The sequence below is a fragment of the Gopherus flavomarginatus genome, chromosome 1, assembly GCF_025201925.1.
Source record: "Gopherus flavomarginatus isolate rGopFla2 chromosome 1, rGopFla2.mat.asm, whole genome shotgun sequence".
In the NCBI taxonomy this organism is placed as follows: Eukaryota; Metazoa; Chordata; order Testudines; family Testudinidae; genus Gopherus; species Gopherus flavomarginatus.
The window spans coordinates 337,485,733-337,499,995 of NC_066617.1; the positions used below are offsets into that span (position 1 = coordinate 337,485,733).

Consider the following 14,263-nt stretch of genomic DNA (forward strand, 5'->3'; position numbering starts at 1 on the left):
AGTATCCAAATTTAGACTTGCATTTCCACGGAGGCATATTCTTGAAACTTTGAAATGTATTTACTATGAACATTTGGGCCAGTACAACTCAGCCACACAAAAGGGAAACAACAGTAGCTGAACTGAATTCATGAAAAATAATTAGAGCCAGTATTTATGAAAAAATGGCTTCCCTTATTTCATGAGATGTAATGCCTGGCAACAATTAATATCTCTGTTGCCTGATTCTTTCTTGTTATTTATGTACCATACTGGGTAGTTAATATTTCCCTAAATACTAGATCTAGTGCATTTTTCAGTACATTCAATATGTTTTGTATATTAATTTGCAAATATTAGCACTTTTCTCATCTCTTTGTCAACTGGTCACTGGTTGGGTGTTAGTTATGTTACGTATAAGTCTCTCTCTCATTTTTTTTCATTATTTGCATAACACAGGCTTCCTTTTAGGTGGAAAAACATATTTGTAACAAGAGTTGCTATGATAATTAGCATTTTGATGTGAACATCAACATACTTGGTCTTTTTCAGGCTAAGAAGAAAGTGATCTCCAGAACTGAAGACCCATCATTGATCATGCCCTTGTCATACAAACCTAGGGCCTGCCAGCTTGAGAGTCCAAGTTGATCTTAACTGCCAGAGGTGCTCTCCAAGCCAAATCATAAAAACTCTATAGATTAAGTCCAACACCAGGAATTCCTCCCAGAAATGAAATGGGAATCTGTGTCATCCGTGGCATACATGTGTAATATGCTTCATGTACAAAACACTGCTAAGTAAATGGAAACAGAGGCACTCTGCCTTAGCTAGAATTTCTGAGTGGTCTTCAAGGGTAAACCCATGTAGAGTGCACTGCACTAATCCAGTTAGGAGGTGACAATGACACGGATAATCATGGCAAGGTCCACAATGAGAGGAAAAGCTGCAGCCTGCTTGCCGAGTGAAGCTGAAAAAGTGAACTATTGGCACCACTGCTACCTGTATACCCAGAAAAACCAATGATCTAGCAGAACTCCTAGACTGTAAACTTTAGACACATAGCATACTTCTTAGTTAAGCCTTCTCTGGCTGTTTCTGATCAGAATTACCTTTGTCTTTTCTGAACTGAGTATCAGCCAACTAGCTCTTATCCAAGCTCCAATCTCACCCAGACACTGGGAAAGATGAATGACTGAACCAGATTAAACAAATGTAAACTGAGTATCATCCACATTCTAATGGCACTGCAACCCAAGCAGTTTAATGCTGTCTTTATTGATCAGGTGCAGTGATAAAAGAACTCCACACTTGGCAGCCATGGGACAAAAGACCAATTGCCTGCTACCATTCCTCTGAGTCCTGTGAATTCATTTATGGCTGTCAGGTCCAAGATGTGTTAACACTTAATGGCCAACTGCATTAAAAGCAACTGATACAACTAAAGAATCCTCATGGAAACGTGATCTTTATCCATTGTCAGAAGGAGACCATCAACTAACAAACTTATGCAGTTGATGCACCATATCCAGGCCTAAAACTAAGACAAAAAGGGTCAAGGAAATTTGAGCTCTCTGGGTATTGCCAGTTGCTTTATCACATTCTCTCAGTAATGCTCCTTAGCAAGGAGGCTTAGAGAGGAGGCAATAACTGGTAAGATCATCAACAACCAGAAATAGTTTCTTAAACTAATTGCAGTGCAAGTTCTTTTAGGCCATTTTATTATATGTAGGTACAGTGCTTAGCACAATGGGCCCTGTTCCATGGTTGGAACCTCTAGATGCTACCACAATGAAAATAATAATATAGGATAACGTGAAGCCTGAGTGAAGTGCTGAGTTTTGTGTGTCTAATGACAGATCAATACTATAAAAATGAAACAAATACAGCTATGTCATATAAAGCCTAATTTGGTCAGCACCAAAACCATGAATTAGTTGGAAGAATTCCTAGGGCTTTCTTTCAGGAGTTGATGACGAAGGTCTGATAGCATGAAATGAGTGCAAATATTGCCAGCAACCAGAGTGAGAATATCAGTCCACAGTCCACTCGCCAATGCTCTGACAATTAAAATGACCTGAAGCCAGCTGAATATCAAACATCAGGTGAAATTATTAGACAAGGGCAATCCAATCCCCCCAGCAGCCACCCACATAATGTTGTCACTATCAGTGGAGCTATGCACAGAACAGCAAATGCTACAATAACCATGTCAGTCAAGCTAAGTGCAGACAAGTGAGCACAGCAGTATTAATGATTGCAATCCTCTGAACACACGCAGCCAGGTATCACAGAAAGCAAGCCATGGAAGTTATTAATTGAACTTTATCGTGGATGTAGGGATCTTGTAATTGGTGATACACTGAACACATTCCCCTTGTGGTTAGCAAAATCAAACAGGAAGGTATTGGGGCCATTGCTGATTGAGATTGCTGCTAATGGCTTTCTAAGGAAGGCAGGGTGCCAGCTTCTCTCATTAGGTGGTTATGCCTGTGTTCAAGAAACCATTGCTTAGACTTTAAATTCTAGCTATATGCTTGTGCTCTTTTTAAGCAAGTATATTGAGAAAGTTGTAGTGGGGTTAATTTTGGCACCAGATCTAGCCATCAGATAGACTTATCATGTTTAAAGCCCTGCACACATTAAGTAAATAATCATCACAAAATCCGTTTGAGGTTGGGGAGCAAACATAATTACCGCGCCTCAATTTACAGATGATAAATCAGGAAGATGAAGTGGTTTCACCAAAGCCACAGAGCAAGTAAGTGGCAAGTCCAAGATTTCCTAAAACATCCTGCACTCTCTCCTCCAATCTAAACTGACTCTCAGATTTCCTTGATCCCTTCCAGACAGGCTTTCAGTCTGAGTATGGAATAAAGACCAAAGTGGTCTCCCATTGGCTGATGGTCTCTTCCTAGTGATGGACAAAGTCTAACAGTCAATGCTGATTCTTTTAACTGTCAACAATCTTTAAGCATGAGATTTTCTTGGCTTGTTTGGAGACCCTGGCAAGGTTAGATGGGATCATAGTGAAATAGTCCTATTTTTATAATTCAGAGATTCCAGGGGGTTGTGTTGATTCCTAGACTCTCTTATGTGGGGTTCCATGAGGATTTGTGCAGTCAGCCATTCAATATATATATGAAGCCACTAGAGGAATTTGGGATGTGGTGCCATTATTATGTGGATGACACAGAGCTTTACATCTCTTTTTTATTGAGCCCAGATGGGTTCCCTTTGCTTTCCTAATAACTGGATAAGTTTGGGACCTAGATGAGAGTGAGCTGACACTGAATCCAGATACAAGAGTTGAAGCTGGATGGTTAGGAAGAATATTTTCAAAGTTGGTTATGGACAATGTCTGGCTCCAAGATTGAGGGAATTTAATTACTCTCTGTCAGTGAGCTACTACTGAGTCCCCAAATGCTTCTGGAGTTCCAGGTGGCTGTGTGAAGACACCATTTTTTCATCATGCTTAGCACAATATTTGCACTCATTTTTTTGACATAGTAATTCATGCCCTTGTGGCCTACAGATTGGATGAATACAGTGCACTCTACATGGATCTATGACTGAAGATGCTTCAAAAGCTAGAGGAGGTGCAGAAAGCATCAGCCTGTTTATTTAGTGGTGCTAGCTGCCAGAAACATCTCATACCAGTGCTTCATAGACTGCCATGGCTTTCTCTTCACCTCTGGTTGCAATTCAAGGCTTTCATAGCTTAAGTTCAAGGTGCTGAAGCCCATTATGATTAGAGTTAATGATCATGTCTTCATGCAAACTTGAAGAAAAATGATCTTTTAAAACATCTTTAATACTTTAGAGTTTTTGTGGAACAGGTGGTTTTTAAAACCAATTTGATGAAATCCATCAAATGCTAAGTACTACACATATATGAATATTAAAGGTTATTATGCACAACCACCCACAAATTAATATGAAATAAAATTAAATGTGTAACAGAAACTGATAAGAACACTCAAGATATTCAAAGTTAAGTCTTAAAAGTACAGAACAAATTAGCCTCATTGGCAGCAGAAAGGAAACTGAGTATTGGTCTCAGTTCAGAATTTACTGGCTTTTATTGGTTTGTGTCACAGCATAAATACGATTTTTCGAAACTAAATTATAGGTTTGGTTAAAAATTTCCCATCAAAACTTTTTTTTTCCTCCATAGCAAATTGAGTTTTCATCTAAATGAATTTTTTGCAGAGGTATCCACTTTTCCTTTTTGATATTTTTAAAACCTTTTTTTTTTGCCAAAATCTGTAGCTTTTGGCTGAAAAAAAATTTTTTTTGGCAACTGAGAACCAAATTATTTCTGGTATTTGGGTTTTTGACTTTTCATGAGAAATTCAAAATATTTTGAAAAAATAAAGTATTGCCCAACCAGTTCTACTAAATTCCCTTGCCTTGCATTATTAAAAAAAATTAGATTATAAAATAATTGTCATTCACTTTAAACAATTTCCAAGTACTTCTGGAGGGAGACCAATCTTAATTACATTCAAAATTACCCCTCAGTCCTGCAAGCTGCTCTTTGTAGGTCAGGCCAGCCTGCAAAAACTCCTTTGCAGAATCAGAGCCTGAAGGTCCAAAAGTTTAAATAATGGCATTTGCTTGACTTACACAAATGGCTTGCGAGAAAGAGCTATAAAAAATCTAGACTGAAATTTTCATGCCTATGGGTGTAAATTGGGTATCTAAATCCATATCAAGTGAGCTAAAGGTCTTCCACTACATTTAGGTGACTAACTTTAGGCGCATACATTTGAAAATTTTCGCTTCACTAGCTTGAAACATATAAGCAATAGCCTAGTAAATGAGCCTAATGTGTAATTATGTACTTGGAATGCTTATTATGTAGATAGATGGCCTGCCAGGTGTTCAGTCTATTCTCATCTGCAGGCCTTGCTTGTCCCTAGTGCTGATGGAAGAAGATACAAAGCAGCAGGATTTTCCTTCAAATACACTGTGCTCACTATGTGTTGAAAGAAAATCTCTCTCTTACCTTGGTGCTGGTTTGCCCCCCTCAATCCCTCTAAGAGAAATAATGGAAGCTGAACAATAGAAGGTGAACTTATATCAGCTAAGACTCAACTGTGGAACTCTATTCTCGCAGGCCATATTAGACTCTCTGCCAATTGCTCTGTACTCTAAGGTGGTGTATACATTTTCAGAGGATGGTCCATAAACTGCATTCAAGCCCTGAGTATGGGAAAACTGGCAGAGTCCTGAGAGAAGTTGCCAAGAATGAACCTGACCTGATAGAAGGTCACGTTCGATTGTTCAACTTTCGATAACTTGCTGAAAGACCTGGCTAAATAATGCCCAAAGATGGAGGGCCTTATTCAAGTTTAACTCTGTCCCTACTCATTGACGTCAGTGGGATGGAATATGGCTGAGCAGGAAATGAATAAACAGATACATCAGCCAAGAAAATGGTAAGGGATTTTCGGCTTCATTTCTTTCAGACACCATATAAACCAGTTCAAATGAATAATCATTGTCCTGCAGCGTGTCATCATTCCATCCCACAATCTTTTAAACTCATTGTGTCTACCTGGGTACTCATGTGGCCTGTGTTACTTAGTTTCTGAGCATCTCATAGGCATTTACCCTCATGACACACCTATGTGGTAGAGAAATATCATTCCAGTTTTCATAATGGGATCTGAGACACAGAGTAGCTTACATGACTTGCTCAAGGTTACACAAGAAGATTGTGGATGATTTAGATACCTAACCCAGATCTCCTGAGTCCTAACTCAGTGTCCATCAACTAGATTGCCCTTCTACCTCCTTCCATTTTAGGTATTGGTTTATTGACTCCTACCCTATCAGCCAGTATGATACTGTATGCTGATCTCACACATTGCTCTTGGTTTAAAACAGGACTCAGGAGGAAAGGAAAGAAAACATTCAGACTACTTCTGAGGGTGAATGTCTTAACAGATCCATACTGCAAACCTGTGTAACACTTCTGCATGGCCAATTTGTGACTCTTGCGGGGTCCACCTAGCACTTAATGCAAATTGGAAGTTGGCAGTTACCCCACCAAACAGATGATTATTAAAATGTTTTTTAGTCTCTCTATTTGCTTCTCAAATGTCACGGTTACCTGGAGAGTTATTGTTACAAGCTGCTGAATGTATTTTCGGCAGTCTGCTACTTGTCTTTATTCCACCTGCCATTTATTTGAATATTATTATCTTAGTGGGATATATCTTTTAGGGCCACATCCTGCTCTCACTGAAGTCAGTGGAAATTTTGCCATGAGCTTCAACGATAGGAGGCTGCGAGGCTGCCTGGTAATTTCCCAGGTACTGACAACTGAACAACCAGGAAGTATAGTGAAAAGAAAAGAGAAAAATAATTGGAAGCATTGTTAAAATATAACACGGTACATCCCACCTTGGAATTTCAATCTTCACCAAATTTTGAAGAAAGGCAAAATTTATGGGAAAAGAAACCACTTGAAGGAAATTGGTAATGATTTTTCTATGAAATTTAGTGGAAAAAAATGTCATCAGTTTTGCACAGTTCCCTCTTATAAACTTTGGATCCTATAGGGGTCTGTTTTGAAACCAATGAAGTCAGTGTGCATGTTGTCTTGGATTTCAGTGGCTGCAAGATCAGGTCCTAAGGTAAAAGTATAAGAGTGTAAAAGACATGTTTCTATCTATGTGAATTTTCACATAGCTGTACTATATACTGATGAAATGGGTGCATTTTGCTTTCCACACAGTGGGCCAAATCCTGCAATTCTTAGTCCTTACCAGTAAATGTAAGTTTTCCAGAGTAAAGACACAACAAGAGCTGCAAAATTTGGCCCATTTTAATATACTAAAAGCAGTAATGAGAAAGAATGAGTATTGAGGTGGTAATTCAACTCTTGTTATGCGTAAAGCCAAGGGAAGAGCATTACCTAATGCGACAGAGTATGACTCATACTATAATTCCAGACAATAAAATGTCTTGTAACCTATGTAAAATGTTATAGCATGAATTTTAGTTTTGGAATCACTCTATATTATAGGGTACACATAACATTTTAAATTCTTTTAACTATTGACTATGTACTATCATTTTAAATATCATCTGATCATAGCGTTATTTCTATTTTCTACACTAGCCCCATATTTTAAAGACTGCAGGTCAGATGGTAATTAAATGTGGTGATCTCACATATCTCACAAAACTTAACCCTCAAATCTGCATTATTCAATATCTATCTGAAGCTTTTGGGAGAAGTGGTGAGACAATATGTGCTGAAGTGCAGGCAGTGTGTATTCAAATACAAACCGTTCATCACTTTGGAGGAAAAGGGGAACCCAGCTTTGCCAATGCTCCACACAGAGCCAATAGGAGTTTGACATTCCAAATAATGGCAGGATACTTTTTGAAACATAGTAGTGCAATTAATATATACAATAAAATGAATATTTGTCTGGTCATCAAATTTAATTCAGGGTATGATCCCCTCTTACTTTACTTTCCATGCTAATGGAAAATCAAATGCATGGAGATTATTTGATACGCTCTTACGGGTCTGATCCAAATACCACATGGGGCATTGATACTTCAGTTGAAGTCAGTGAGATTAAGCTACTGAGTTCAATGGGAGTAGGTTCAATCCCCTGAAGAGTGTTCCTTTATACTAAGAAATTATTCTCCAACTTTAATATGAACAATGTTAAAGCAGACGGACAGTAAGGTCTGTTGAATAGAATTGGTGGACAGTTTTCCAGTGAAAAAAGTTCTGGACAATTTTTTTTTAAACCAAAACAAATATTTTTGCATAAAGCTTTATCCTGCCCATGTGGACAAAACATAGCTATAAGCATTTTAGACCCTGCCATTTCAGAATGTTCTAATCACCCCTACTATTATATACAGGTATGCAATATGACTAGAAAAGCTGTTCTGGATTGCTCTGAACTAGGCATATGGAATATTGTACCTGAGAACAGACTATGGCCCTGATTCTTTTTTTCACCCAGTCTGGTATAAACCATCGGTCCACTGAAATATAAAACTGGTGAGAGAATAGAATCAGCTGCCATGTCAGCACGTTTGAGTTAAATACTGACTATATTTGACACTGAGTGAGGATCTGGTAATTCTTTCTACAGTCAGATCCTCTCACTCAAGCACCAGTAAACACTGAAGGACAGAATTTGGTATAAAGTTAACTGTCCATAGAACAAGAAATAGTACCATTAGATTTACTCTTACTTCCCCAAAGTGGTTCAGTGTCAGTGGGAGCTGTGTATGAGAAAAAAGGCCCATTGTGCACACAGGCCTGCTAACATTTTACACTAATGCATGTGGGTTACCAAAAAAGGTAACCTCAAGCCCTAAATTTCTACCCAAGGGAGCATCTCAGAGATAACATGAAAAAAAAAGCCATGAAGTCAAAGGTAGCTTATTGGCAAAGCAGGGGCATGCACAGGAATAAACATTTGTCCACTTTTGGAGAGGCACTTTCTGTGCCCTCCACAGCCAGAGAAGCTGGCTCTCCTCCCCTCCCCTCATCCAGCCCCACAGAGGCTGGAAGAGCTGTTTTTTTCCACCATGGTCCGAGGGCCAGGGGAGTCACTCTCCCCTGGCAGTTGGAAGACCTGGATCTCCCCCTATGGCCACAGGGCCAGAAGAACTGTCATCTTCCATCCCAGCCCAGGCTGCAGGAGCTTGCTATCCCTGTGCTGGTCTAGGAGGAGTACTGTGCCCCCACTGATGGGGGGGGGAGGTGTGCCCCTGCTTGCCCGCCTTGTGCACACCTAATGCAACAAGGAAATTCAGCAGTGAAAGGATGGCCTTTCATTGGGGCAACTACTAATGGAAACAAACATCACCCAGGAGATCAGGCTAAGTCACACAGGTGAGGGCAGTATGCTACAAAACACATGCGATTGCACACATGAGTTCTGTCCAATGCAAATCTTCTCCCAATCCAAGCTACCAACTTGCCTCCTCCTAAGTGAAGAATCTTTCAACTTCATGGTACTTCATTGTACTTTTGTGGAACTGGACAAAATTGTGTCCAACGAAACAAAAAACACGAGACATTAAAAAGACAGTTCAGGATGCTTTTAGCATCCCAAACATTTCTTTATGGGGTGAAAAACTGTACGAGAGTCACTGCTTTTCTAGTGTTTGTCTGTGGTGCCAATATAGTACAGGAAAGAGTGAACAAGCAAGGCCTAACATTTGAGCAGCACATAGATCCTGTTTTGTTGCTGAATATAAAAATATGTTGTAAAATTCATAAGAAGTTTTTTAATGGCTAAGAGTGAAATCTTCCCATTAGATTCAGGAGGTATAGCTGAGATAAGCAACAGAAATTACAATCTTTGTAATCAGAAATGGAGATCTTTTGCTTCTTCAATAGCGCAGCTCCAGAAACATAGGCTAAAGCAGCCAGCACAACAGATTTTCACTGGCTGTAGTGGCTCTCATGGGGGACATGAAGTCTGGCCAAAAGAGTGTGTTGTGCCACCACACCTCACAGATGCAGACCTCAGTGAGGAGCTAGATAGGGGCAGCTCTCTATCAACCATTGCTGAACTCACCATTTATGAGAGAAAAGCAACACTGGCTGCCATTAAAAAGTCATCATTTGCAAAGTACCGACAGTAGTATTTGACATACTGAAAATCCCCAGCATGCTGGGAATGAGAAATAATTTTGCACCTGGTAAGTGGAGGTAACAGGTAACTGGGCAGTACCTGCTAGCAAATGTTGACTTTTTGATGGCTGCCTCTGCCCTTAGTTCCAAATTCTCTTCCAAAGGTGACAAACTTCAATGGCACTTTAAATAAATGGTTATCCATGAAAACAAGGGATGGAGAGACACCTGCTAGCATGGTACTACCTGGTTGGCACAAAACAAATTCCCATCCAACAGTTCCCATTTACTTCACTTCAGTGATACGCATGTTTCATAATGTGTCCCTAGAATCAAGAGCACACAATTAAAATTATCATAGAATCATAGAATATCAGGGTTGGAAGGGACCTCAGGAGGTCCAACCCCCCTACTCAAAGTAGGACCAATTCCCAACTAAATCATCACACAGGGCTTTGTCAAGACTGACCTTAAAAACCTCTAAGGAAGGAGATTCCACCACCTCCCTACGTAACCTATTCCAGTGCTTCACCACCCTCCTAGTGAAAAAGTTTTTCCTAATATCCAACATAAACCTCCCCCACTGCAACTTGAGACCATTATTCCTTGTTCTGTCATCTGCTACCACTGAGAACAGTCTAGATCCATCCTCTTTGAAACCCCCTTTCAGGTAGTTGAAAGCAGCTATCAAATCCCCCCTCATTCTTCTCTTCTGCAGACTATATAATCCCAGTTCCCTCAGCCTGTCCTCATAAGTCATGTGCTCCAGCCCCCTAATCATTTTTGTTGCCCTCTGCTGGACTCTTTCCAATTTTTCCACATCCTTCTTGTACTGTGGGGTCCAAAACTGGACACAGTACTCCAGATGAGGCCTCACCAATGTCGAATAGAGGGGAATGATCACATCCCTCGATCTGCTGGCAATGCCTCTACTTATACCGCCCAAAATGCCGTTAGCCTTCTTGGCAAAAAGGGCACTCTGTTGACTCATATCCAGCTTCTCTTCCACTGTAACCAATAGGTCCTTTTCTGCAGAACTGCTTCCTAGCCATTCAGTCCCTAGTCTGTAACAGTGAATGGGATTCTTCCATCCTAAGTGCAGGACTCTGCACTTGTCTTTGTTGAACCTCATCAGGTTTCTTTTGGCCCAATCCTCTAATTTGTCTAGGTCCCTCTGTATCCTATCCCTACTCTCCAGCGTATCTACCACTCCTCCCAGATTAGTGTCATCTGCAAATTTCCTGAGAGTGCAGTCTATGCCATCCTCCAGATCATTAATGAGGATATTGAACAAAACCGGCCCAGGACTGACCCTTGGGGCACTCTGCTTGAAACCGGCTGCCAACTAGACATGGAGCCTTTGATCACTACCCATTGAGCCCAACGAGCTAACCAGCTTTCTATTCACCTTATAGTCCATTCATCCAGCCCATACTTCTTTAACTTGCTTGCAAGAATACTGTGGGAGACTAGTATCAGAGGGGTAGCCGTGTTAGTCTGGATCTGTAAAGCAAAGAATCCTGTGGCACCTTATAGACTTACAGACGTTTTGGAGCATGAGCTTTCGTGGGTGAATACCCACTTCTTCAGATGCAAGAAGTGGGAGACTGTATCAAAAGCTTTGCTAAAGTCAAGGAATAACACATCCACTGCTTTCCCCTCATCCACAGACCCAATTATCTCCTCATAGAAGGCAATTAGGTTAGTCAGGCATGACTTGCCCTTGGTGAATCCATGCTGACTGTTCCTGATCACTTTCCTCTCCTCTAGGTGCTTCAGAACTGATTCCTTGAGGACCTGCTCCATGATTTTTCCAAGGATTGAGGTGAGGCTGACTGGCCTGTAGTTCCCCGGATGCCTCCTTCTTCCCTTTTTTAAAGATGGGCACTACATTAGCCTTTTTCCAGTCATCTAGGACCTCCCCCGATCACCATGAGTTTTCAAAAATAATGACCAATGGCTCTGCAATCACATCCATCAACTCTTTTAGCACCCTTGGATTCAGTGCATCTGACCCCATGGACTTGTGCTCATCCAGTTTTTCTAAATAGCCCCAAACCATTTCTTTCTCCACAGAGGGCTAGTCACCTTCTCCCCATACTGTGCTGCCCAGTGCAGCAGTCTGGGAGCTGACCTTGTTTGTGAAGACAGAGGCAAAAAAATAATTGAGTACATTAGCTTTTTCCACATCCTCTGTCACTAGGTTGCCTCCTGCATTCAGTAAGGGGCCCACACTTTCCTTGACTTTCTTCTTGTTGCTAACATACCTGAATAAACTCTTCTTGTTACTCCTAACATCTCTTGCTAGCTGCAACTCCAAGTGTGATTTGGCCTTCCTGATTTCACTCCTGAATGCCAGAACAATATTTTTATACTCTTCCCTGGTCATTTGTCCAATTTTCCACTTCTTGTAAGCTTCTTTTTTGCATTTAAGATCTGCCACGATTTCACTGTTAAGCCAAGCTGGTCGCTGCCATATTTACTATTCTTTCTACACATCGAGATGGTTTGTTCCTGCAACCTCAATAAGGATTCTTTAAAATACAGTCAGCTCTCCTGGACTCCTTTCCCCCTCATTAGCCACTAGTTGCTGGTTGAGCCCTACTGGAGTCTCAAACTCGCTCCCATAGACAAAGGGAAGGGACTGAATTGAAATCCACTGTCCTGATCATGTGCAACATGAGAGATCAGTTTACAGAGGTCTCTGACAGGAGGATTTCATCAGCAGACGTGGGGTGATACATATGCATAGTATTTCTGTATGTAATGAATAACTGATACCATTAATGTGAGAGTAGGGAATCCCATAAATTGCTGGTCTTATACCGCAGACTTTCCTTCTGACTATATAACAGGAAAAGATAGGTTTTCCCTGTTTCTTTCTATACTTCACTTGTGGAGACAGATGGCCTAATTCTCCTTACACTTACAAGAGCTTGACAAAATTGTTATTGCATTTGCAGTGAAGTAACTCCCGATTTACAGCAGTGTAAAGGAAAGGAGAACCAGGCCCAAGGCTTCCCATTGCAAATATTTCATTTCAAAATACGGCACAGAAAATATTTAAGAAGGTGGCTAAAAATTTACTTTTCCTGAAAATTGATGTGAATAAATTCTCGAGTACTGGAATGCTCATAGCAAATAAACATAGGCTGCTCAGGAACATGGTTAACACAAAATTACCTTTGAAATAATACTCTTCCTTCATCTCTAGTGTTTGTATATATTATATAGATGGATGTGTTATGAATGTGAGGTATTATTGGTTATTCACATATATCTTTTCAGAACAATAAGTGGGTTTCTTAATGTTTTTCAATAGGTTAGGATCACTGATCTGTTACTTGAGGTTTTATCACTTGGGCTGAGGAGGTATGAGATGGAGTGGAATTGCTTCAGCAGGAGCATAAGCAGCTCAGCACATGTGAAAGGAAGGCTCAGGAAAAGCATGGATGTTAAGATAGCCAGATGGGGCAGCCTGAAAGACGGTTTGGTCTGATTTTTATGTTGGGTAGGAATTATTTGTATGGTGCGCTAAAGTGGAACTCAAAAAACAAATGCAGTTGATCTCATGCCCTATCATAGGGATGCTGGTACAGTGTTACCCATTCAGGTGAAATCTTGGCTCCACTGAAGACAATGGAAGCTTTGCCACTGATGTCAGTGGAGAGAGGATGTCAACCTGGATCTTTGCAAGCATTTTATACACATACTTGAGAAGCCTCCTCTGTTCCATCTGTTGTTGTACTATATTCCCAGGCTCCCTTACCCCTGACCTTATCCATAATTGCTTCATGCTTGGTCCCCCTTTCCCCTAGCTGCTTTTGTCAAATCTGCCAAACTGAAAAAATTCTCCACGGGCTAATGGTTATTACAGCTGATTGTTTCTTGCCATTGGTGGCAGATACTGTGAAGAAGACAGTGAAATTGCCTAAAAAGCCCTATAAAACATGCACAGAAAACAATCCACAGCTAACAGACACTTGCCAGCCGCTAAGATGCATACTAGTGATTTTGCTTAGGCCTTGGCATAGTAAAGCAAGGGTACATCATCAGTGGGTATTTCTCTACTATTTGAGATGCAAGCGCTAGTCATAATAGCAGTGCTGCCTAGCAGTTGTAGCTGTAGTTTGCCTGAAACAGTGAGAAAGAGATATTAACACATAATAAATATCTCTGGCGTATGAATCCCAGAAATACACTGACATAATGAATTTGCTTTTGCTTTTCCCATTTCTATTGCCTTTTAAGTGTAATAACCCCCCCACCACATGACATTCCACCATCTCCTTCTTTATTATTAACATTTTTCTTTTAACATTTCGCTCTATCTTCTTCTAGGCTACCTTCTGTTACCACTCCATTAGTTGCAAAGGCCCAAACTTTCAAATCTCGAAGGTATCTACAGTCAGGGACCAAAATTAATATCTGGGCACCAAAATAACTGGCCTGTTTTTTCATTGAGCATGCTCTAATTCACATTACATTGCTGTTTTCCTTTTGGTATGGATAAAATGAGCCAAATTCTTCTCCCACTTATACAAGTGTAACCCAAGAGTTACCCGATTGAAGTCAATGGTGTTAAAATGGTGTAAAACTAGTGAGTTCAGAATCAGACCCATTATCTTTACACCAGTTATAAGGTTTTTCTTTGTA

At 40.4% G+C, this 14,263-nt stretch overlaps 1 protein-coding gene across 4 annotated transcripts in view; it reads right to left on the reverse strand.

Annotated features, from left to right (window-relative positions):
• Positions 1–14,263, reverse strand: part of GRIA4 (glutamate ionotropic receptor AMPA type subunit 4) — a 310,980-nt gene that overhangs the window by 35,846 nt on the left and 260,871 nt on the right. The gene's annotated exons all lie outside the window — the stretch shown is intronic.